Here is a 23,151-nt window from a genome sequence, read left to right on the forward strand (position 1 = left end):
GGCGTCACTTCAGAGGATCATACAAGCATCACTCCAGATTTCTCTCCCTCATGGTAATCGTATAAAGAGGTTTGTCACCTCACTTTTACACCCTTACCACTTAGAAAATCCTCCCGAGCATTAAAACGGCGATTTCTCTCTACTGTTCATCTTCTTCTCTTCAAGCTTCATCAATGGCAGAGTCATCTTCAGTTCATGAACAAAGTGCACAGTCCTCAATTCTCACCATCAAGCCAAACAAAAACCTGATCATCAAACTCTCTCCTTTCCAGTATGATCCCTATATGCTTCAAGTGGTTGAATGCCTCAAATATTCACCACTTGTGGTTGTCCCAACCAAGGTGGAATCTATTCTGATGTCACTACTTTCTCAAGTCTATTCAACGGCGATATATGATAAAGTCCAGGAGAGGATTTTCTTTGAGATATTCAATCAAAAGGTGTCGATTTCAAAAGCTAGGTTTTGTTTGTTGCTAAGGTTAACCGTCGACGACTCCATGATCAACCCAAATCCTATCACCACAACTCAGCTATTTACCATGATTTATGATACGAGGTATACTGAAGTTCTTACCACAGTGAAAAAATTCAAGAAGTCATGCCTTCCTCCACAGTGGAATGGTCTTTTTACTCTTCTCTTCAAGGGTTTATCGGAGAAGGTTGCAGGGTCTGATGGGGAAAGCAAGGCGTTCATGACTCTTCTCTACGGTCTGTACTATGGGGTTAATATGGACTTTGGTTCAATTCTATGGACTCAACTGGTTCAAAGCCTCAACTCAGCTTCTCGCTATTATGAAATCTCATGTGGTAGGTTTTGGACCCTAGTTACTCAGTGGGCGATGGAGATGTTCCTAATTCCAACCATGGCAGACTCGTTGATGTCGTCAATCGCTACTTGTCACACGACAAAATTTATTTTCTCTGATCCTACAAAGTTTATGTTCATTGGTTCGGTTCCTGAATCCATGTACAAGTGTGTTTCTGGTGAAAGTAAGCTAATGAATGAATACAAGAAGCTTCCTTCTATGGGACAGAGGAAGCTCACTCTTGAAATGCAAAGCTCGCTGGATGCTGCTGATAAACAAATGAAACGAGGGAAGAAGGCTGAACGAAAAAGCAAAAAGGAAGGACCCTCATCAAAATTTGCTACGCCTAAAAAACGAAAGTCTGAACAAGCAGCTCCTTCCGCTCCTAAGAAGCGAAAGATAAGGAAGAAGGTACGTAAGCCAAAGGCTCCCTCTTCAAGTGATTCATAATACATTCCCTCTGACCAACAACCCGAACCCGAGTCAAGTGATAATGAAGAGTCTTAACATGAGAGTTTGCTTCGAGGTAATTCGCCTCCTCCTTCACCGACTCATCAAGGTAACCAAACCTCACCTCCTCCCTCTCTTACTCACTCTGTTCCTATCACCAATGCTCCATGCCCTCCTCCTATCTCTTCTTCAACTGCAACTTATATTCCAATCCCAACCTCTTTATTCACCGAAGTTACCATTACCAACACTCCTATAACCGGACCTCAAGTTCGTGTCAACGTATCTGATGCGGGGGAACCTACTTCTGGAACCAACACCCCCATTACCTCTAAACCTCAATCTCCACCTCACTCAGACGAAACTGACACCGTTCTCGGAGGAGTGGAAATGGAGTTTGATTCCTTCTACTATAGCCCTTATAGAGTTCAGAGTGATGATGATGATGCTCCTATAATGAAGGGCATTTAAGGGATCTAAATGAAAAGCTTGACAAGTTACTTTCCTCTTCCTCTCAAACTCCAAGCAAAACTTACTTTGAGGTTGCTATCAAGGCATTGTTGGCTACTTTTGTCAAGGAACATGACTCATCCATTTCCAACGCTGCAAAAGCCATTGAAGCTTCCACCTCCTCTTCCCAGAAAGAAACAATTGCTATTGAAGAATCCACAAAAGATTGCAAGCAAGCAACCGAAAATGTTGAAAAACAAATTTCTGATGCTCATGTGTTTCTAGATTCTCTTCAGGCTGCTGTACAAAAGAACGCTCAAACAGTGAATGCCTCTGTTGACAATCTTACCAAATCGATTCAAGCTGAGAGGAAGTACTTTGAAGAAGCCCGCCAAAGTCTCAAGCTTGACAACACAGAGCTTCAAACAACAATCCATGCCCATCTTGATAAACTCCAGGCTGATCTTGCCTTGGGAAACAAAGTCATGGATGAACTTGCCCTCGAAACCACGAAGGTTAAGACTCAGGCCTTGAAGCTCACTCATCCGCTCAAAGAAATTGATGATCTCAAAGCTGAGCGAGCTATTATCAAAAGTTGCGTTGGTGATGTGCACTCTCTTCTCTCTAATCTCCTGGAAGCACACGATTCGGTCCTTACTATCACCGTTTGACGACACTTGGCTGAGAAGCTAAGACCAGCTCTTGACATGCTGAGCCATATTGAAGGTGTTTCGTAGACTATTGTCCCTCCGAAACAAGGGGGAGAAGAGGGTCAGGGTCAACCACAACAACCTCGAACAAGCAAACCTACTTCACAACCGAAAGTCACCACTGAACCGAAGGGTAATGAAGCTCCGGGTTCCGATGTGAAGGACAAAGGAAAAAAGATTATTGGTGATAATGAAAAAGATGAAACCGAAGTCGATGATAATGTTGAAGAAGAAACCGAAGGTGAAAGCAAAGGAAATACTCTCAAAAGAAAGCAAAATAACCGAGATCTTGAAGAAAATCTTCGCAAACTAGAAGAAGAAGCAGAGAGGGAAAGAAAATTAAAAGAAGTGAATAATGCATTGGAATGTAGAAAATCTCTATTTCCTCTGTTGTTGTTGGAGAAACTATTAAAAGAAGCAATAGAGTCTCCCAGCACTCAGTGGCTCAAACTTTTCCTATCGTTTGATCGTGAGAATTCCAGAGACTCTCAGTTCGACATGCCGATCACCCGAAAGGCTTTCATATTTCATTGCTTTAAGTCAACAGTTGCTATCCCCTCTCCTGACCCAAAGGTTGATTGAGATCTAATTGGATACTATCTCGCTTTCTCTCAACCGCAATACTTTACTTGGAGCAAACAAAAGATCACAACAGTCAAGGTATTGAAACCAACTTCAGCACGGAAGTTTAGAAGTTTAAGGTGACTTGAGGCTCAGACAGTTCAGTTCATATGATCTCACTCGCTGATTTGCCAAACTTAAACCCACATGATTGGATCCTCATAAACAACATTCTACTATCTGATCCAAATCAGTACGAGCCTATCATAGATTACATCAAGCGAATTCTGGTGTGTTACATTCTTGAAGTTGCCAAGATGGATTAAGAGATCGCCTCTGCCTTGGGGAATAAGCCTACAATCAAACCAATTGTCAAGGCAAGCAACATCAACATGATGTTTATGGGTAAGATCGACCCGAAGTATCACACTGTCATGTTCACCAGAGTCGAAGGCCAAAAGTGCTTGTTCGCTCTTGATGACAAACACCTTCTCTCCACTTCTTGTTTGGAGCACATTCTCGACATCATTTACAAGTGTCATCTAAATAGTGATGCTAATAAGAAGATTTTTTCGGATATGCTTCGGTGGTACATTCAGTTTCGTCAAACTCTTGTCGACATCATACCAAAGCTATTGAAGACTGTAAAGAAATCCACCCTTACTCAACCGAAATGATCTCTCGCCTCAATTGACGCAAAGGGGGAGATTGTTGAGTCTAGGAGTTGCGTCATTGGGCTTCGTTAGTTAGTCGAATATCATCACGGTATGAGCATGTCCATCCATGTTTTTGATATTAGGGTTTAGTATTGATGGTGCATGCATGCATCGTCTTTTGTAAACTTTTAGTTTTATTATCTCATTGATTGTACTGTAACCCTAGCACACCTTTACAGTAGAAGTTCTTCGTCGAGATCTTCTGAGGTGTTGTAGTTTTAATCATTCAAAACCTGCTTGATTCATCGAGTGTTCATTCTTTGTTTACTTTCTGTTTTACTTGTTAAGAATCTAAACGATCTTAAAAGGGTTTTCAACTCATCAGTTTCAGAAAAGGAGTTTAAAATTACATCTAGCTTGGAGTCTAGACCGTAAACCTTTTTATCAATCTTGGCATTGAGTCTGGCCACAAAGGTTTCAATTGACTCGACCATCTTTACAATTGCAGAGACATTGTCTCGAAGTTCCAATAGGGCAAAGAGATCAATGTAATGACCAACTGATGATCCAGTGTCCGAAGTGGAGGTCTGATACTTGGCTTTATAGTCATCTTGAAAAACAGGTGGTTCGGAGGGACTAGCTTGAGTTGCATTAATAGTATTATCTTCCTTGGGAGGAGTAGACTCTGTTTCACCTCCGAGAAGCGTTTAGGCTTGATCATTAATCTTGATCTCTTCATCAACAGGTTCGGAGGAAGAGGAGGAGAATCCAAAGTCACAAACTTGCCTTGAATAGGATGGATTTGTTAGGAGATGAAGTGAGGAAAAAAGTGGTTAAGTAGCAATAGAAGTGCTATCGTCATTAAAAAAAACTTCATCTAAAAGTTCTTCATCAAGATTGGGGTGCAAAGCGTCGTGGTGATGAGTCTTGGGAGGATTATCCGAGACGATGTTGTCTTGTGTTTCTCCTGAGGCAAACTCTAGATCAGTGATTTCATTACTTGGAGCAATAAAGGGTAAGTTCCTTTGGATGGCCCTGTTTCTCATCGAAATGATAGTTGCTTCAACTTGGGGTCTGGTAAGTTTAGGATGCCTCGAATGTTCCCTGCCAACAAAATCTTCCCAAAGAGGATCATTAATACCTAGATGTCATGTACCTTTACCAAGTATCAGATCAGTTATGGCTTCCGAGGTAGGAGGGACAACTACTACTGCAGAATGCATAGGGTTCGAGGCAGGGATCTCAGACTGTGCTTGTGATGAAAGAATGGGGTTTTCCAAATTGACTTGCAAGTTTGTTCTAGGGGGTGCAAGGAACTATGTTTAACACCAGTAACACCTTGTTGGGAATGATGCGGTGGATTATGTGGAGACTTCGCGTGAGTGTGTGATTGTGATTTTAAAAGTTCGAAGAGTACTTTGGAAGAGTGGGTAGGTGGGGTAAGAGGATGGCTAGAGTCAGCTAGAATGTCTTTGGTTCCTTCCTGTTGAGAGGAAGAACCAACTTTGGTTCTCTTTCTGGCTTTGGTTTTTGAGGGAGAGGTCTTTCGTTTAGCAAACTTCTTTTTCTTACCAACAGATGGAATAGTTTTGGCCACATCTGAGGTAGGCTCAACGGAGACAGGGGTGTATTGTGTAGGGCTATACACAATCGAAGTCTCCAAATGTTGTTTCAAATAAATGGACTCGGAAGGTAGGATGGCCAACATATGTTCAGGTAAGCGCCTATTAGGTAAGAAAGATGTTTGGTCCGGAGGGCGATAAGTCTTGATAGTTTTAAAAGAAAGAAATACCTCTTTAGGAATCTTGTCGATCGATATTGGTTCTCTCCTTTCTCGGTACAGTTGTTGGATGGTCAAAGCCCAAAATCTCAGACTCGATATCTCGTTAGGCTTGCGATTGATGGAAAACTTCCGAAATTCATGCCACAAGACATCCGTGATATCTACAACGTTGTTCTTTCCTTAGAAAGAACTATCCACAACATAAAGCCAATCCTTGCTGAGAGTGTCTGTACCGCCATGCTTCCTAGAGAGACCTATAAGAATGAAATGCATGAGGATTGTCCAAAGGCCTGTGGAAGACTTCTTCTTAGGAGCGGATTTAGTAACATGAGGAATAGACTGAGAGGAATCCATTGTTACAGGTTTTGAAGCCTAAAGAACACTTTAGAAGAGAGAGAGAGAGAGAGAGAGAGAGAGAGAGAGAGAGAGAGAGAGAGAGAGAAATATGAGGGTTTTGAGAGCGTAACGGGTAAAAGAGATTTTGGGGGTGTTTTATAGTTTCAGGAAAGAATTGGTTGGGTCAGAAAAGTAATGATGAAACCCAGATTTGGAAACGGATCGCGTTTAATGTGTTGCCATTTTTGGATTGAGTTGAACTGCAATGAATAAAGTAACCACTGACAGTATGTGTAAAATGGAAACCATCACATAATGGATGGGATGTTTGCTTTTATGGAGACGTGTGCAAAAAGTAGTGCAATTTTCAAGGATTAAAAGGGATAGTCATCATAAAAAAGTAACCATTTGGATTATTTAGGAGAAAAACGTTTTTAAACAAAATGATGAAAAACCTTTTGAACATCTCCTAAAAGAATTGATTTTGGAGCCATAAGGTTCCGAGGCGTTTTGAAAATGAATCTCTAGCCAGGAAATATCCAAGATGAGTTTGTGATAAGGTCTCGGAACAGGAAAAGGTTCGCAATGAGTTCATGAAGTGATCTCGGAGCACTAGGGTTCTGAGATGAATTTTATGAAGTGATCTCAGTGCACAAAGGTTCCGTGATGAGTTTATGAGATGATCTCGGAGCATAAAGGTTCTGAGATGAACTGACATAAGATACTTCCAAGATTAGAAGGAAAACTCTTGTACATAATATAGAGCATGAGATTACATGGACTCGGACTGAATATTAGAGCTAAAAGATAGGAAGATCTTAGTGGACTTATATTAAACAGATTGTAACTCCGAGACAAGAAGGATATGATCTCGGACATAGAACGAGATGAAAGTTCAATACTGTTTCGAACTTGAGTTCTGAGATGATCTTCTTATTGTACTTATAAAGTAAATTCTGAGGTGATGTTATTACCAATGTGACTATGTTAGTCATGAAATCCATATGATGAAGTGAGCTATACAACTTAGAACTACAAGAGGTGGTTAGACAGAAAAAACACGTAAAATAATCCTATTTATTCCGAGAGGAAGTAATTTCAAGATGAAAAGAATTCAAAATCGTAATTATTTTATACTCTGATGTTTACAACAAAGAGTACAAAACTCTTGAAAGAACTGAGGATCAGGCATCATCATACCCATTTTGTTCAGAAAACCATTGAATTTGGTTTCGTATAATGCCTTAGTAAAGACATCAGCAATTTCATCTTTACATGGAACAAAAATAAGTTCAATGTTACCATTTAAAACATAATCTTTAATGAAATGGTACCATATATCGATGTACTTTGTCAATGAGTGTTGAATTGGATTGTATGAGATACTAATGGCACTTTGCAAATCATAATAGATTGGGATTTTTTGAAACCGGTAACCATAGTCCAAAAGCTGTGATGCCATCGAAAGAACTTGAGATGTGCAGCTAGCAGCAACAATGTATTCCGCTTCAGCTATTGAAAGTGCAATGCAGTTCTGTTTCTTAGATGACCAGCTAACCAATCGACAACCTAGAAACTAACAACCACCAAATGTGCTTTTTCTGTCCAATTAAGGTCGGCCATAGTTCGAATCGGAATATGCTTGAAGGAGGAAACTCTCATTTTCTGGGTACCAGATTCCGAGTCTCTTTGAACCTTTGAGGTATCAGAATATTTGCTTAACATCCAAGAGATGAGACATCTTTGGATTTACTTGAAATATGGTAAACAAACATTTTGAAAACATGATATCCGGACGACTTGCTATTAGGTAGAGTAGTGATCCAATCATTCCTCTGTACTTCTTTTCATCAAAAGCAACACATGAAATGTCCGAGAAGATTTTGTGTCCGAAACCCATAGGTACCTTGGCTGAGGCACAGGTGTCCATTGAATATTTCTTGAGAAGCTCCAAGATGTACTTTTCTTGGTGAATAAAGATTCCTTGATTGGTTTGTTTAATTTGGACACCAAGGAAGAAACTCAATTCACGATTCATACTCATTTGGAACCGATTGGCCATTAGTTTGGCAAAATCAGGAACCATTCATGAATCTGTGGATCTGAAAATGATATTGTCAACATAAATTTAGACAAGCATGAGATGTTTTCCATTTGATCTTTGGAATAGGGTAGGATCAGGAATACCTATTTGAAAACTAGAACGCTTGAGGAAGTCGGCGAGAGTCTCGTACCAGGCACGAAGAGCTTCCTTGAGCCCATAAACAACTTTTCGCAGTTTGTAGTAGTAGTTTGGATATGATAGATTGACAAAACCGGGAGGTTGTTGGAGATAGACTTCATTATCAAGTTTACCATTTAGAAAAGCACTTTTGACATCCATCTGGTAAACCTTAAAGCCTTTGTGAGTAGCATAAGCAAGGAAGATTCTGATCACTTCAAGACGGGTAACAAGAGATAAGGTCTCATCATATTCAAGCCCTTTAGATTTAAGTGAATCCTTTGGCCACCAATCTAGCTTTATTCCAAATGATAACTCATGCGTCGTCTAGCTTGTTCTGAAACACCCATCTTCTACCAACAATGGGATGATTATGAGGAGGAGGAGTGAGAGTCCATACTTCATTTCTATCGAATTTTGCCAATTATTCTTGCATGGCTGTAATCCAGTCCGTATGTTCTAATGCTTCCCTGATGGATTTGGGTTCAACCATTGATATAAATGCGAAGAAATGACATTCATTTTGAACACTTGTAGCAGGACGAGTTTGTACACCGGTGTTTGGATTTCCAATAACTTGCTTCGGAGGATGATCCTTAGTCCAAATGTGTAGTCTTTGAAGCTCTTGTGTAGTAGAGGATCCTATATCAACAATGGGGTTGTGTTGCTCCCCCTGAATTGTTTGAATTTGGCGATGATGCTCCCCCTGAACTTATGAACCGGACACATTTACGTCGTCCTTAGGTGGGAAATCGAAGAAATTGGCATCATCATCGTTGTTGATTGGATGATAAAATTCAGCAAATTGATCAGATGCATCTAGGAATCCATCTACATTTGATTCAAGGGAAAGTTGGCCATTCTCCCCCTCAACCGGAGAAGGTTGAAACGATTCAGAATGAAATGGAGGAAAACTGGGTGTCGGACCTGAAAATTTTTGGGAAACAGGGGCTTCGGTTGATGAAGTTTGTCATCTTCGAGATTCCAAATCAAGAGCTGTTTTTGAAGATCCGAATAGGGTTTCAGACTCAACTTCATAAATTGTTTGCTGGTTCGGACATCATGGCACTGGATCATCGAACTCCATGATGTGAGTTGTGACATGGTTTGGTCCAGAATTCCGAACAAAGTTTTCATCAAAGGAGGCATCAAAGTTTTCTTCAAGAACACGAGTTCGCCGATTAAGAACTCGATAAGCCTTTGATTTTGCGGAGTACCTAATAAAGATTGCTTCATCAGTTTTGGGTTGGAATTTTGTAAGTTGATCGCGGTTGTTTTTGATGGTGAGTCTACATCCAAAAATGTGAAGCAAATAGATACTTGGATCGACCGTTCATAGCTTCGTACGGTGTCCTATTGAGGCGTCGATTAATAATACTCTGATTCTGAGTGAAGCATGCAATTGAGACAGCTTCATCCCTACGATATAGTGGAAGATTTGCAAAGTTAAGCATGAGGCAGCTTCGACACGTGTTCTGTTGCGTGTTTCGACCACTCCATTTTGTTTTCGAGTGAATGGAGCAGAGAAGTTGAGGCCAATACCTTTCTCGGTAAGTAAGTTCTCAATAGTGGCATTACTAAACTCCGACCCTTTATCACTTTGGATTCGTCTCACCAATAGTTTGATGAGAACTTCAATTCCGTTGATAAAGTTGATGAGTTCTAAGGCTGTTTCTGACTTGAAACTTAGGAATATGACCCAGGTCAACCTAGTCAAATAATCCACAATCACAAGAATGTATTTTTTGTGATGTAGACTCTTTAGTGTTGAGGGTCCACACAGATCAATGTGCAAAAGTTATAACGACTCCGAGATAGAATTTTCAATGATGACAGGATAACCCTTCTTCGATTGCTTTCCATACTCGCACGCAACACATAAATGGTCATTTTCAAACTTGAGAAGCGGCAGACCTCTTACCATCTCACCGGAAACAAGATCATTCATATATATGAAGTTCAAATGTTCAAGCCTTCTATGCTATAGCCAATTGATGTCAGTAACAACTTTTGAGAGTAAACAGAGCTGGGGCCTGTTAATGATCATGTTGATCTCAAGAGGATACATGTGTTGAGTTTTGAACATAACATCATTCCTATGGTGTACATGCAACCCTAATTTCTTTGATCTAGGTTTTACTAACTTGAACATACAACATTGAATACCAAAGCAAATAACACTATGACTAGCATACATATTTCGAAATTGACATATGATTAAGGGTAGAAACTTTATCTCTCTTATTATGTATCAATAACAAGTTTAATCCTTCTTGATCTTGACTTCTGAAAGCTTGGTACCCCAAGTTTTGCACCTCTAATAGAGTCACAAACACTCAATGCAAGAACATGACTTGGGAGAGAAGAAGAATTCGACTAGGGCTTCTTAGAAACTCATAGGGTCGAATTCCACTAGCAAAGGGGTCTATATATAGTTGTGTAGGCTACTAAGGTTTTCAGGTGGAAACCCTAATACCTAACTTAGGCAAGAAGCAGCCCATGAACTCCTTCCTTAGAGCCCATGGACAAAATCTTATGGGCTTCCCCATAAATTTCATTCACTCCATTCTATGGAGTCCACCAGCCCAATTATGCAACTATCAATGATTTACATAACAGTCCCCCAATTATTTAATCAGTCTCTTTTGATCACCAAATTAATTTCTGATCAATACTAATTAAATAATATGATTTCCAAATAATATATTAATCTTGTAATATATTGATAAAACTATTTTGAGTATGAATTTATTATTCATATAATAAATTCTACTTTCTCTCCTCTTGTCATCCTATCAAGTTGCATGAGTGAAGGAAACCCAACAGGACCATGCTCATAATCAAATCAAGTACATACCAAAAATAGTTATGGGCTTAGACACCTAATCCAACAGTCTCCCACTTGGATAAGTCTAATAACTATTATTGCAAGTACGACTTCAGAATCTAATTAGCAATCGTAGCTTTCAAAAAAGCCGTTGTCGGACTCTGATCATATCAGGAACGCATCCTTTAGATAAGGGATCATATATTCCTCTATTCTAGATATTGTATGAACTGAGACATGGATTATAATCATTCTTTCTGTTCATGTGTTGTTTCCTAATTTCCGATTTATGACGACTGACAACAGACTACAATTGAACACATCAACTTAGTCTAGGCTTAGCCAAGTTCTTAGGGTGTCATCACTAAATCATCGGGACCACAGATACCGCTTTTTTTCACATTGGGTAAAAGGAACGGATAATATTCGAATCATATGCTTGCTTTATTTACTCATCAAATCACACACAACAATATGTTTTATAACACCAAGTTACTGGTGCATTTACATATTATCAATGTGCAACCGACTTGTAAACTGCAAATATATGTCTCCATTTAAAGAATATAAGATATTATTGTCTCACAATCACACGTGATAAAATCCATGAAGTGATTCACGTGAGCGTGGGTTTAATCCAATACTCAAATCCCTATTTCAAGAGTACTCATGAACAATGTCGCAAACTTGTGCTATGTCTAAAACACTTCAAACAATCTACAGTCGGATTCATGAGAATCTTGCCTCAATACCTACTTCCAAAGTATGATCGACTGTGGATGGTTTGAATAATCTTATTATTCGAGAAGTAAAAACATGCAAAGTGAAACACAAGAATAATCGAATCCAATATGACCTCAACACTTTGAGTATAAATAAAACACCTTTTATTTAATCACCATATCGATTACACATTAATCATTGAATAATGTTTTGGATAATCAACTTAATACTTGAATTGAAACAACGGGCATCCCATGCTCCAAGCATGCACGCTATGTTTACCTATGGTCCTTACTTTGTGAAATAGATCAATCGGACACATTTCCAATGATGCTCATTTCACAATTCCCAACCCTTACCACAAGTTTAAGAATACCATATTCTTACCACTATTAGAATATGTTAGATTCCAACATTTTACGCAATGATCCTTTTGTAATGACATAGCACCAAAGTCACCGAGACTTTGCCAATAACATTACAAAGTGCTCTATTGGAGATTGTTACAAGACAACTCCATAGACACGAAGTCTCAAATTCAAAGTACATTCCTTTGAACATCTTTCTTGCATAAAAGTTTCTAATCTACATAAATTCTTAATATCCAACTCCTATTATAGAAACATTTCCATATTTGCCATATGACAACACATTCTAAATAGAATCCTATCTATTCATAATAATGTCAATATAGTCCATCTAATGCTATACCTCCAACTGCCCACAAACGACCAATCCTTAGCGAACCTTAGATTGTCCTTGACAGTTATTTAACTACTTTAGTCATATCTAGTTCTGGTCCCTTTCCCTCTTAATGCCATAAGCATTTGGAAAAGACATAACAGTCAGATATTACAGCATGTGTAATTGATCTTATACCCGAAGTGTATGGGATATGATTCGTAATGTCTTACATAAAAACATGATACTTTGCCAGTCTATTGCTATAATATTGCCATATATAGAATTTCCTATTGTTGAACCTTTTAAACATAACATCGATATATGTCCTTTGACTAAATTTGAATAAAATTTCTTGATCTAAGCTTTTTGATTTGAAATGCAGTATAAATTTCTCTCCCTTAATTATAGCAAAATAACTTTTCAACCTCTATAACTTTGCGAATTGAAACTTTTTGTTTTCTATAATTAATATTGCTAACTTGAAACACTTAACATAATAATCATGCTCCCACTAACATGAAAATTATATCCTTACTAGCATAACACTTATGCTCTCACTAGCTTTGACATGTACTCAGAAAACAACTACACTTCTAGAAATCAATACTTATTGACTTTCTTACCGAAGTTCATATTTCTGATACGTGATGCTCCGATAAGACTTTATCTAAGCCCATACACTTTTTATTAGAAAGCTCATATGTGTGTCTAACATTTCAGAACTTACAAAAATAAGTCTTAAATGTTAAACTAATTGCTAAATCTGACAATTCTAACTATGAAGAGGAATGTTGTAGTCATAATCGAATTTGAAAATGCAATTTACATAATCGCTATCTCCTTAAAATCTTCCTAGTGAAAGCGTTTCCTCACAATCATTTTCATGAAGCGGAGAGAAACCTTACCACTTAGAGTTTATGGTGTATGCGTTCCTATCCATGTGAATTTGTCATAACCGTTATCACAAGACAATGTTTGTGACAAATCCAAACTCATATGGACTAAACTTGTTCAATCTTCATTTCTTACCATCTGACAGCACAAGGGCCTACCATGTATTCTAAGTAGTTAAGCATCTCACCCATACAGATCAATAAAATTTCATGGATTAAGGATCTTTGACTTTATGAATTCAAATGAGAACTCATAGAACTCACATGCATTGTCAACTCAACTGGAATGGCACAAAAAAAGAAGAATATGTCAACATGATAGGTTACAAACCTTAAGTTGTGTGCTAGTGTTTAATAATAGGTTTACTCTTTATTAGTTCTTGAAACTTTTCAAGATCATTCAGACTCCCACTAAACTCTTGACTTATAAGATTCTCTTGTCAAGAACCATTCCTTGACAAACAAATATTTAAGAGTTAGTGCGGGTTCTTATCAAGACAAACACTTCACACAATTGGTTTTAGTTGATCTTTGTTTTATCACAACCTACCATTTTTAAATGTGCAAGAATAAGAAGACAATTTCTAGTCCATATTTGATGAGTGTGTTATAAACCTTCTTTAAGATATGTCACTCAAGTCACAATCTTGGAGTTCAACTCTAAGATTTGATTTTGGAATGAAGTATGATTCACCTTTTGATTTAACCATTCCAACAATTTCCGATTCCTCTTCTTAGCCATACTAAGGTGTCCTTAGAGGATCAATTGTGACACGGTTTCATAATCACTAACTTAATCATAAAATACGGTACTTAAGTACTCTCACTTCTTTTTAGATTGGAGAAACTTTTATCTTTCTGCCTAATTGATTCTTCTCATTCGTTCTGCTATACATTGAAACTTTTTCAATGATTCAGAATTACACTTAATCTTGTCAGCATAACCATATTTACTCAACTTTTAGCAAATCATGACGAATATTCTTATCGTTCTTTGTGGTGGACTTGACCTAGCGCACAACAATGCGTACTAGATCTCCTCGTCCTTCACTTGACTCACATACTTATGTAAACAAGGAATTACTCTTAATTTCCAAAATACGAAGGTTCTCATTCATCATACAATACAAGTCGCATGATTCGAAGTTTCTGTCCAATTGAAACTTGGGTGATGAGAATATTCCTTACTTCTAAATTTCTGACACTACCACAAATAATATAACTAAGAATCATATCCTTGTCAATATTGCTATCAATAGAAACATACAAACATCAATTTTTACAAATGTCATTGCAAGGATATATAAATAAGACAAAACAAAGTTTATTTTATTTATAAAAGTGTGGAAAAACTTGTCCTTACAATGCAACTACAAATGAAAACTATGTTACTAAAAATTTCTAAGCAATCTATCCTAACTCTTAAACAACAGCTCAAAAATCCAATCTTCAAACCATGCGATCGATATCCATTTCTTCGTGATCAGACTCGGCTCACTCTTCCTTTAAGCTTCATTTCTTTACTTCGATCCTACAAAACATAAAAATGCAATCTTATCACATCATGTATTAAGTATCTACAAATAGGAACTTAATAAAGTTAGATAGTGAATTATACCTGAAGCAAAGTCATACATCTTGACTCTCCCATCTTCGTGATCCTTCAGGTAGATAAGGTAGCTTCACATCTAATGCCCCTTCTCTTGGCAGTAGAAACAAACACACTCTTTCGGAATAGCACATGGGACAATCTCAGATTTAGCCTTTCTCTTTACCATCTGGTCAAACGGTTTGACCTTGGCCAATCCCTTTCCATTGGGAAGAGAAGACTTTTTTGGAATTCCAATGTCAATATCCATGGACGTTTAGGAAATTGACTTACTAGTCAAATTTGTTTTACCAGTGCGCCAAATCATTGCTGATTCAGCAACAATAAGAAAATAGGTAAGATCAATGAGGGTCACGTCGTGGTCCATCAAATAGTATTCTTTAATGAACTCACTATATGAGTTAGGAAGTTATTGAAGAGCCAGGTCAACAGCCAACTTCCTTAAGATATTGACACCCAACATTCCCAACTTGTCAATATGTAACTTCATCTCCAAGATGTGAGCACATATAAACTTTCCATCTTCATGTTTTCTTGCCAACAGGGCTTGAGTAACCTTGAACTTTTCAAGTCTTCGAACATGTGGGTCAGGGAGAATTATTGGAGGAGGTTGAGGAAGAGAAGCATGATTTCCATTTCCATGATCCAATCGTGGAAAATCATCTTCATGTGGAAAGCTTTTTCCAAAGGATTTAGGAAGATCATAGTTGCTAGATTTTGACATCTACAAAACGGGAGGAATTCAAGTTAGTTGATTTAATCCTTAGTATAACACCCAAATGAAATATTAAGGCTAGGACCTAACACAAGATTCTACAAGTCGGAAGAGGGATGCCGTAATCCGACTGCAAAATATTTGAAGGTAGGTAAATAACGATTTACCAACTTCCACCATGAAAAACAAAAATAAAAATTAGGTTTTAAATGAATTGAAACTCCTAGATCTTTTGAGATTCATTGAACTTTTCAATGGCATGTTCAATCTCGATTATGCCCTTTAGGTTTGTGACTGGGATACGGAGGATCAGAAACAATGTATGCATAACCATGCAAATTTGCTTGGTACTCCCGAAGATGCATATCACCTAATCAATGTGCCGGTTAACCACACACGCTCCATTGATCTATGATGATCTACGAGCTACCCATAGCCATCATTCATTGGTCCCATATTAGTGTACTGGTTAACCACATACGCTCCACTAACGACCAACAAGGTGCAATGTGCAATTTCATGGATTAGTACCAAATTCACATTTTTCCTAAAGTAACTAAGATTTGGGAGTTTATAAAAGTGTTTAGTTGCTTCGTACTTCATTATACTTATAATGGAAGGTTATGTTCTATCCTACCCATTCGGCTAACGACCCTCCACTAGTCAAGAGTGTGGTGGGTTAGAGTGGATACCCAGTGGCTGCCATTTTACATGTAACTTCCTTAAACACCCGTTATTGACCAGCTTCGTAAATAAGGCCTACTAACGGTAAGAATGACATTTACTTATACATATATAATATTAAACTTTTAATTATATATAGTATAGGGGTGTATTTTATACTTTTAAAATACTAGGTGGTTTAATCTATTAACAAATTATATTTTTAATTTGATTAAGCTTTAAACCATGTTATTATGGATTTATTAATTCTCTCTTTTAATTAAACTGTTAATTAATTTAATAAAATCCATAAGGGTGTAATTTGAACTATTCAAAATACTAGGGTTCTAGAATTTAATATTTCAAAATTAATAATTTATAATTAAATTTTAAATTCCAAAACTTTAGAAAAATTTTTGAAACCTTTCAAAATATTAGGGTTTAATTATTTAAATTTCAAAAACTAAAACTTTTAAGTTCAAATTTAAACTATAAAACCTAAAGGGTGTAATTTGAAACTTTTCAAATTTACTAGGTCAAATATTTGAATCATAATAATCCTATATAATCCATATTTAACCAAATCCACCAATTTTGATAAGGATATCCATACCAAACTGAAAAAAACCGCATTTTATCAAGAAAAACGAGTTTTGGTAGTTATCCTCATCAAAATCTGGCCAAAAAATCAAAAATCCTGCCACCAGAGCCCTGGAATTGTCGAGTACACTATGGAACTCGTCGAGTTAACTCATCGAGTCCATACATGGACTCGGCGAGTCAGCCAGTCAGACTGCAAAAAAATTTCAATTTTCTGATCTTTGGTAGTTCACTTTTGCATCTATTCAATAGACAAACAACCTAGGCTCTGATACCACTATTTAGTTTTGAGCATAACATCATTCCTATAGTGTACATGCAACCCTAATTGCTTTGATCTAGGTTTTACTAACTTGAACATACAACATTGAATACCAAATCAAATAACCCTATGACTAGCATACATATTTCGAAATTGACATATGATCAGGGTTAGAAACTTTATCTCTCTTGTTATGTAGCAATAACAAGTTTAATCCTTCTTGATCTTGACTTTTGAAAGCCTAGTGGCTCACGTGTTGCACCTCTAATGGAGTCACAAACACTCAATGCAAGAAGATAACTTAGGAGAGAAGAAGAATTCGGCTAGGGCTTCCTAGAAACTCATAGGGACGAATTCCACTAGCAAAGCGGTCTATATATAGATATGTGGGTTGCTAGGGTTTTCAGGTGGAAACCGTAATACCTAACTTAGGCAACAAGTAGCCCATGAAATCCTTCCTTAGAGCCCATGGACAAAATCTTATGGGCTTCCCCATAAATTTCGTCCACTCCACACTATGGAGTTCATCAACCCATTTATGAAACTATCAATGATTTGCATAACAGTCCCCCAATTATTTAATTAGTCTCTTTTGATCACCAAATTAATTTCTGATCAATAATAATTAAATAATATGATTTCCAAATAATATATTAATCTTGTAATATATTAATAAAACCATTTTGAGTATTAATTTATTATTCATATAATAAATTATACTTTCTCTCCTCTTGTCTTCCTATCAAGTTGCATGAGTGAAGGAAACCCAAAAGGACCATGCTCATAATCAAATCAAGTACATACCAAAAATAGTTATGGGCTTAGACACCTAATCCAACTACATGTTCTTGTTGCGATTTGACTTGATTAATTCCTTCCAGTATTCTGTCAGGACATAGTTGTGTTTCTTGCAGAATTCAACTCGTCGATTTGCATCAGTAAGTTGAGCCACACTTATCATATTATGCTTCAAATCAGCTACATATGTCGCGTTTGAAATGGAGAACTTGCCATTTCACTACTAGAAAACTGCCCTTTAATGACACGCAAACAATGACACGTAGTGATTTACGATACGTATTTTTTTTTATGTCCTAAAAATAATGTCCATTTTAAAAAAATGAAGGATAGAGGACACGCATTTTTGCATGCCCTAAAATTATTGTCCAATAAAAAAAATTAAAAACACGGAGGGCACGTATGTTAAAATGAGTGTTGTGTAGATACGTCGCTTTATATTTTATTTAATTAAACACGTGTTTAGCTTGGGGGAAGGAAATGAAAATCCCAAAATTTGAAAGGCTGCCATTTTATTTCCTTCTTTCTTCCTCTCTGATCAATACCCAACAAAACCCTAATATCATCACCATTTCTCTTTTATCGCACAACAAGAATCTACGATATCGTTCATGAAGTTCTCAAAGCGTTCAAAGGATCAAGAATCGAGATCATTATCGGTCTTGGAAACGAATTCCTGAGAGATATAAGCAGTGGCCAACATCGAGCTATGGATTGGGTGAAAAACAACGTCGAACCCTTTGTCCCCGGGACCCGTATTCGTGGAACTGTAGTCGGAAATGAGGTTCTAGGCAGTGGCGATCAGGAACTCTGGGAGGTCCTGCTACTTTCGGTGAAAAACAGCCACACCGCTCTCAACCTCCTCCACCTAGCCGATGATGTTGAGGTTTCAAGCCCACATTCCTCTGGTGCGTTCGCTAGTTCGTTCCCTCCGTCAGCCGGCCTGTTTAAGGAAACCCTAGTTCCCTATATGAAACCTTTTCCTCGAATTTTTCTCCCAAATCAAGTCCTATTTCTACATAAACGCGTATCCAGTCCCATTTCTACATAAATGCGTATCCATTTATCCTGAACACATTGATAACAATTATGCAATCTTCAAAAATAACACAGGAATAGAAGACGCGAAAACGAAATTACATTATGATAACATATTCGAAGCACAAATCGATGCCACATACATTGCTTTGGAAAAAGCTGGATTTGAGATGATGGAGGTTATAGTATCAGAATCCGGATGGGCATCAAAAGGTGATGCGAATGAAGCCGGAGCTATGCTGAGTAATGCGAGAACGTATAATCTCAACTTATGTAAAAGACTACTAAAGAAGAAAGGTACACCTTACAGACCAAATTCAGAAAGAGACTCGCCTTTCTCTCCATCTGCAATTTCTGAAATCCCTAATCACCTAATCGTATTTGATTAATTTGTCATATCTTATTGATTGTAATTGTTAATGGACACTCTAATTACTCTCGTCAACAAACTACATAAAGCATGCACAGCCCTAGGTGACTTCGGTGAAGAATCTGTGACATCCCCAAAATCACGGCCAGAAAAGACCGGTTTTTTTATGCTTTGTTTAAAAATCAGAGTTACATTTTAAATGAAAGTGTTGCGGAATTTGTCCCAAAAAAATAATATGATAAAGATTTATCAAAAGCATTTCCATAGAAATGTATTTCAATAAAAGACTCGGGATGTCATGTTCGTACAGATCAAAAGCATAAACAGTACAATATAAGCCTTACTACATTATTTCATATCTACAGCCCTATATCCGTAATCCCTCGTCCAAAACATCACACCTATGCTCATGCGCCACTACCTGTAATACATAAAACTGAGTGGGTCAGGCTTGGGAGCCTGGTGAGCATATAGGGTTTTCAACCCACAATAAATATCATATTTAATTTTCACCAACCAATAATAACCCAATTACCCATTCCCGTTATTCTCACTTTAATGTCCTTAATTCAACTAACATAAGGGACCTAGTCTAAGAATATTTCATCGGGGCGACAACACATGCTTCGGGGGTACCTCAGCAATATAAGTCAAATAAGGCAACCATGAGGGGGATGGAGTACAGCGAATGAACACCCAAGTTCATTAACACCTACAGGTGGCGAACCTGCTAATGTTTCCACAAGACTATCTAGAAAAGTATGTGGTCGTCATCTAAACTCCACTAGATGACTAAATCAAACAACAACGAGGCCTCTCATCTGTTTATTACACACCAACTATCTACCCATGTTCTACCCAACATATTAGTAGATAAAAATATACATTTGTATACATAGTTTAAAAACCTGTATAGCATGCTTTAATCAACACATATATCACATAACAGATGAGGCACACACACACATAACACATATCTCAGAGAGAAATAATCAGATCTATAAGATAGAAGAGAGTGAATACACATTCACACATAACACAACCAAATATATACACATAGCATGTATTTTATATAAAATACTTCATATTATTGTATTTGGAAGAAAATAACTACACACTCACTTGATCAGAAGATGATCCGACAGCACTACGGCTTATAGAAGTAGTATTCCTTAGCAGATCTGGAAGATCTCCTCGAAAATCGAACTTCTCGCGGGCAGAGCTTCGACTCGGGAACCGCACTTCTTGGGATCTTCGGGGTCTCGGGACTTGCCTCGGGGCTAGAGTATGATACCGGGGCTTCGGGGTATTTCTGGCACGCAAAACGATGCAAAAGACTAGAGAGAAGAGAAGAAATGAACAAGAATTTTGGCTGCCTTCGGATCCCCTTATATAGAGGCTGGAGCCTCGGAGTACGCGGGGCGTACTGCAGTACGCAGCGCGTACTGCTTCCGAAATCGTCACTGCATGCGTCATCCGAAATGTCGACACTATGCTGAGTACGCGGTAGCGTACCCTCGTACGCGAGGCGTACTCCGGATCACACCGATGACTCGTCTTCGGATAAGGCTTCCAATTTTGATTTAAATTTAATTACAAAATGATTAATAAACTTCGGAAATTCATAACTTCTTCATACGAACTCCATTTTTGACGTTCTTTATATCCACGGAAAGGTGAGACCACGCTCTACGAGTTTCGTTTAGACTCCGTCGGCTAATTTTGAGTTTATTTTTATTAATTATTTTTAATAGGCCGCGACAGAAACTTTCGTTATAAATTCATAACTTCTTCGTTTGACGTCCGTTCTCGCCTAACTTTTTATCGCTTCGATACCAACAATGAGATCTTCGATTCTCATTTAGATTGCTTCGGCTAAAAACTGCTCGATCTCAAATCGAGTATTTCAGGCTGCATGCCGCTAAGTCGGTACTTCGATAAATCATAACTTCCTCATACGAAGTCAGATTTGGGCGTTCTATATATATTCGGAAACCTCGTTTCAACTACTACAACATTAACCAAAGATATTAAGTTTATTTTACACTTAAATTTTGACGCTTATTTTTATTTTTAATTAATCAAACCACATAATTAAGCAATTAAGCACAAAACACATAATACTCAAATAATACAATCTTATTATTTCAAAACGGGTTACAAAGGTTAACCTAGACTATTACATTGCTAAAAGTGGCAAGCCTGGAAACACAGGTGTTACAATTCTCTCCACCTTAGAATGATTCCGTCCCCGGAATCACACATCAACAAACAAATGCGGATAGCGACTCAACATGTCACTTTCCGTCTCCCAGGTGAGATTCGGCCCATTCGTGTGTTTCAATCGGACAAGCACTAACCCAACCATTTTGCGTCGCAACTTCTTAGTCTTTCGGTCAACAATTGCCTCTGGTTCTTCAATCAACCTTTTGTTCTCATCAATTCTCAATTCAGAAATTGGAATTATATCGGGAACTTCTCGCGTGAACTTCCTCAAATAACACACATGAAAAGTGTTGTGAATTCCATTCAGTTCTTCGGGTAATTCGAGCTTGTAAGCTTGGTTCCCAATCCTCTGAAGGACTTTAAACGGTCCAATAAACCTTGGACTCAACTTTCCCCTTTTTCCAAATCTTATAAGTCCCTTCCACGGCGAGACTTTAAGCAAAACCGAATCTCCAATTTCAAAAGTCATCGGTCTTCGCTTCTTGTCAGCATAGCTCTTTTGACGATCTTGAGCTGCTAACATTCTTTCCCTAATTATTTTCAACTTTTCAGCAGTTTGATGAACCATCTCCGGTCCCATAAACTGCTTTTCCCCAGCCTCAAGCCAACAAGACGGCGTACGACACTTCTGTCCATACAAAGCTTGATAAGGTGCCATCTTAATTCTCGAGTGGAAACTATTATTATAGGAAAATTCTACCAAAGGTAAATGTTCATCCCAATTACCTAGGAATTCCAAGGTACATGCTCTCAGCATATCTTCAAGTGTTTGTATTGTTCTTTCACTCTGACCATCAGTCTGCGGATGGTAAGCTGTGCTTAAACATAACTTGGTACCCATTTCCTCTTGTAGACTTTTCCAAAACCTTGAGGTGAAACGGCTATCACGATCCGATACAATCGTTAATAGAACACCGTGAAGTCTCACAATTTCCTTTACGTAAGAATTCGCAAGCTTTTCCATAGACCATTTCTCCCTGGCCGCTACGAAATGCGCACTCTTAGTGAATCGATCAACGACCACCCAAATCATGTCGTGACCATTCTTTGTTCTGGGCAGTTTAGTGACAAAATCCATAGCAATGTCTTCCCACTTACCCATAGCCACAGGCAATGGTTCTAAACTCCCGTAAGGTTTCTGATGTTGTGTCTTGACTCTCGCACAAGTCACACACTCGGCCACATACTTTGCAACATCAAGCTTCATCGTCGGCCACCAGTAGTAGGGTTTCAGGTCCCTATACATTTTAGAGCTACCTGGATGAATTGAGTACATGGTTTTGTGAGCTTCTTCCATCAGAAGGTCCCTAATTCCTCCTGACTTAGGTACCCAAATACGATCTTGGAATACCTTCAGTCCATGACCGTTAGTACCAAACACCAACGTTTTACCCAAACGTTCCTCCTTTCGGTCATTTTTCTCAGAAGCTTCCTCTTGAGCTTTCTTTATACTTTCCACAATAGTCGAGACAACTTCAATTCTCAACGCTCTTGGCCTCTTCCTTTCAAGATTGACGTTCCGACTGAGAGCATCAGCAACAACATTAGCTTTACCGGGGTGGTAAAGTATCTCGCAGTCGTAGTCTTTAAGTAATTCTAGCCAGCGTCGTTGCCTCATATTCAATTCTTTCTGATTAAATAGGTATTGGAGACTCTTATGATCAGTGAAAAGTTTGCACTTCGTGCCATAGAGGTAATGCCTCCATATTTTTAGAGCGAAAACTACCGCTGCCAACTCCAAATCATGAGTCGGGTAATTCTTTTCATGCT

General features: G+C 38.1%; 1 pseudogene; it reads left to right on the forward strand.

Annotated features, from left to right (window-relative positions):
• Positions 1-4,812: 4,812 nt before the first annotated feature.
• On the forward strand, positions 4,813-19,174 carry LOC111890668 (glucan endo-1,3-beta-glucosidase 14-like; annotated as a pseudogene).
• The last annotated feature ends 3,977 nt before the right edge of the window (positions 19,175-23,151 follow it).

The sequence above is a fragment of the Lactuca sativa genome, chromosome 5 (genome assembly GCF_002870075.4).
Source record: "Lactuca sativa cultivar Salinas chromosome 5, Lsat_Salinas_v11, whole genome shotgun sequence".
NCBI classification, from domain to species: Eukaryota; Viridiplantae; Streptophyta; class Magnoliopsida; order Asterales; family Asteraceae; genus Lactuca; species Lactuca sativa.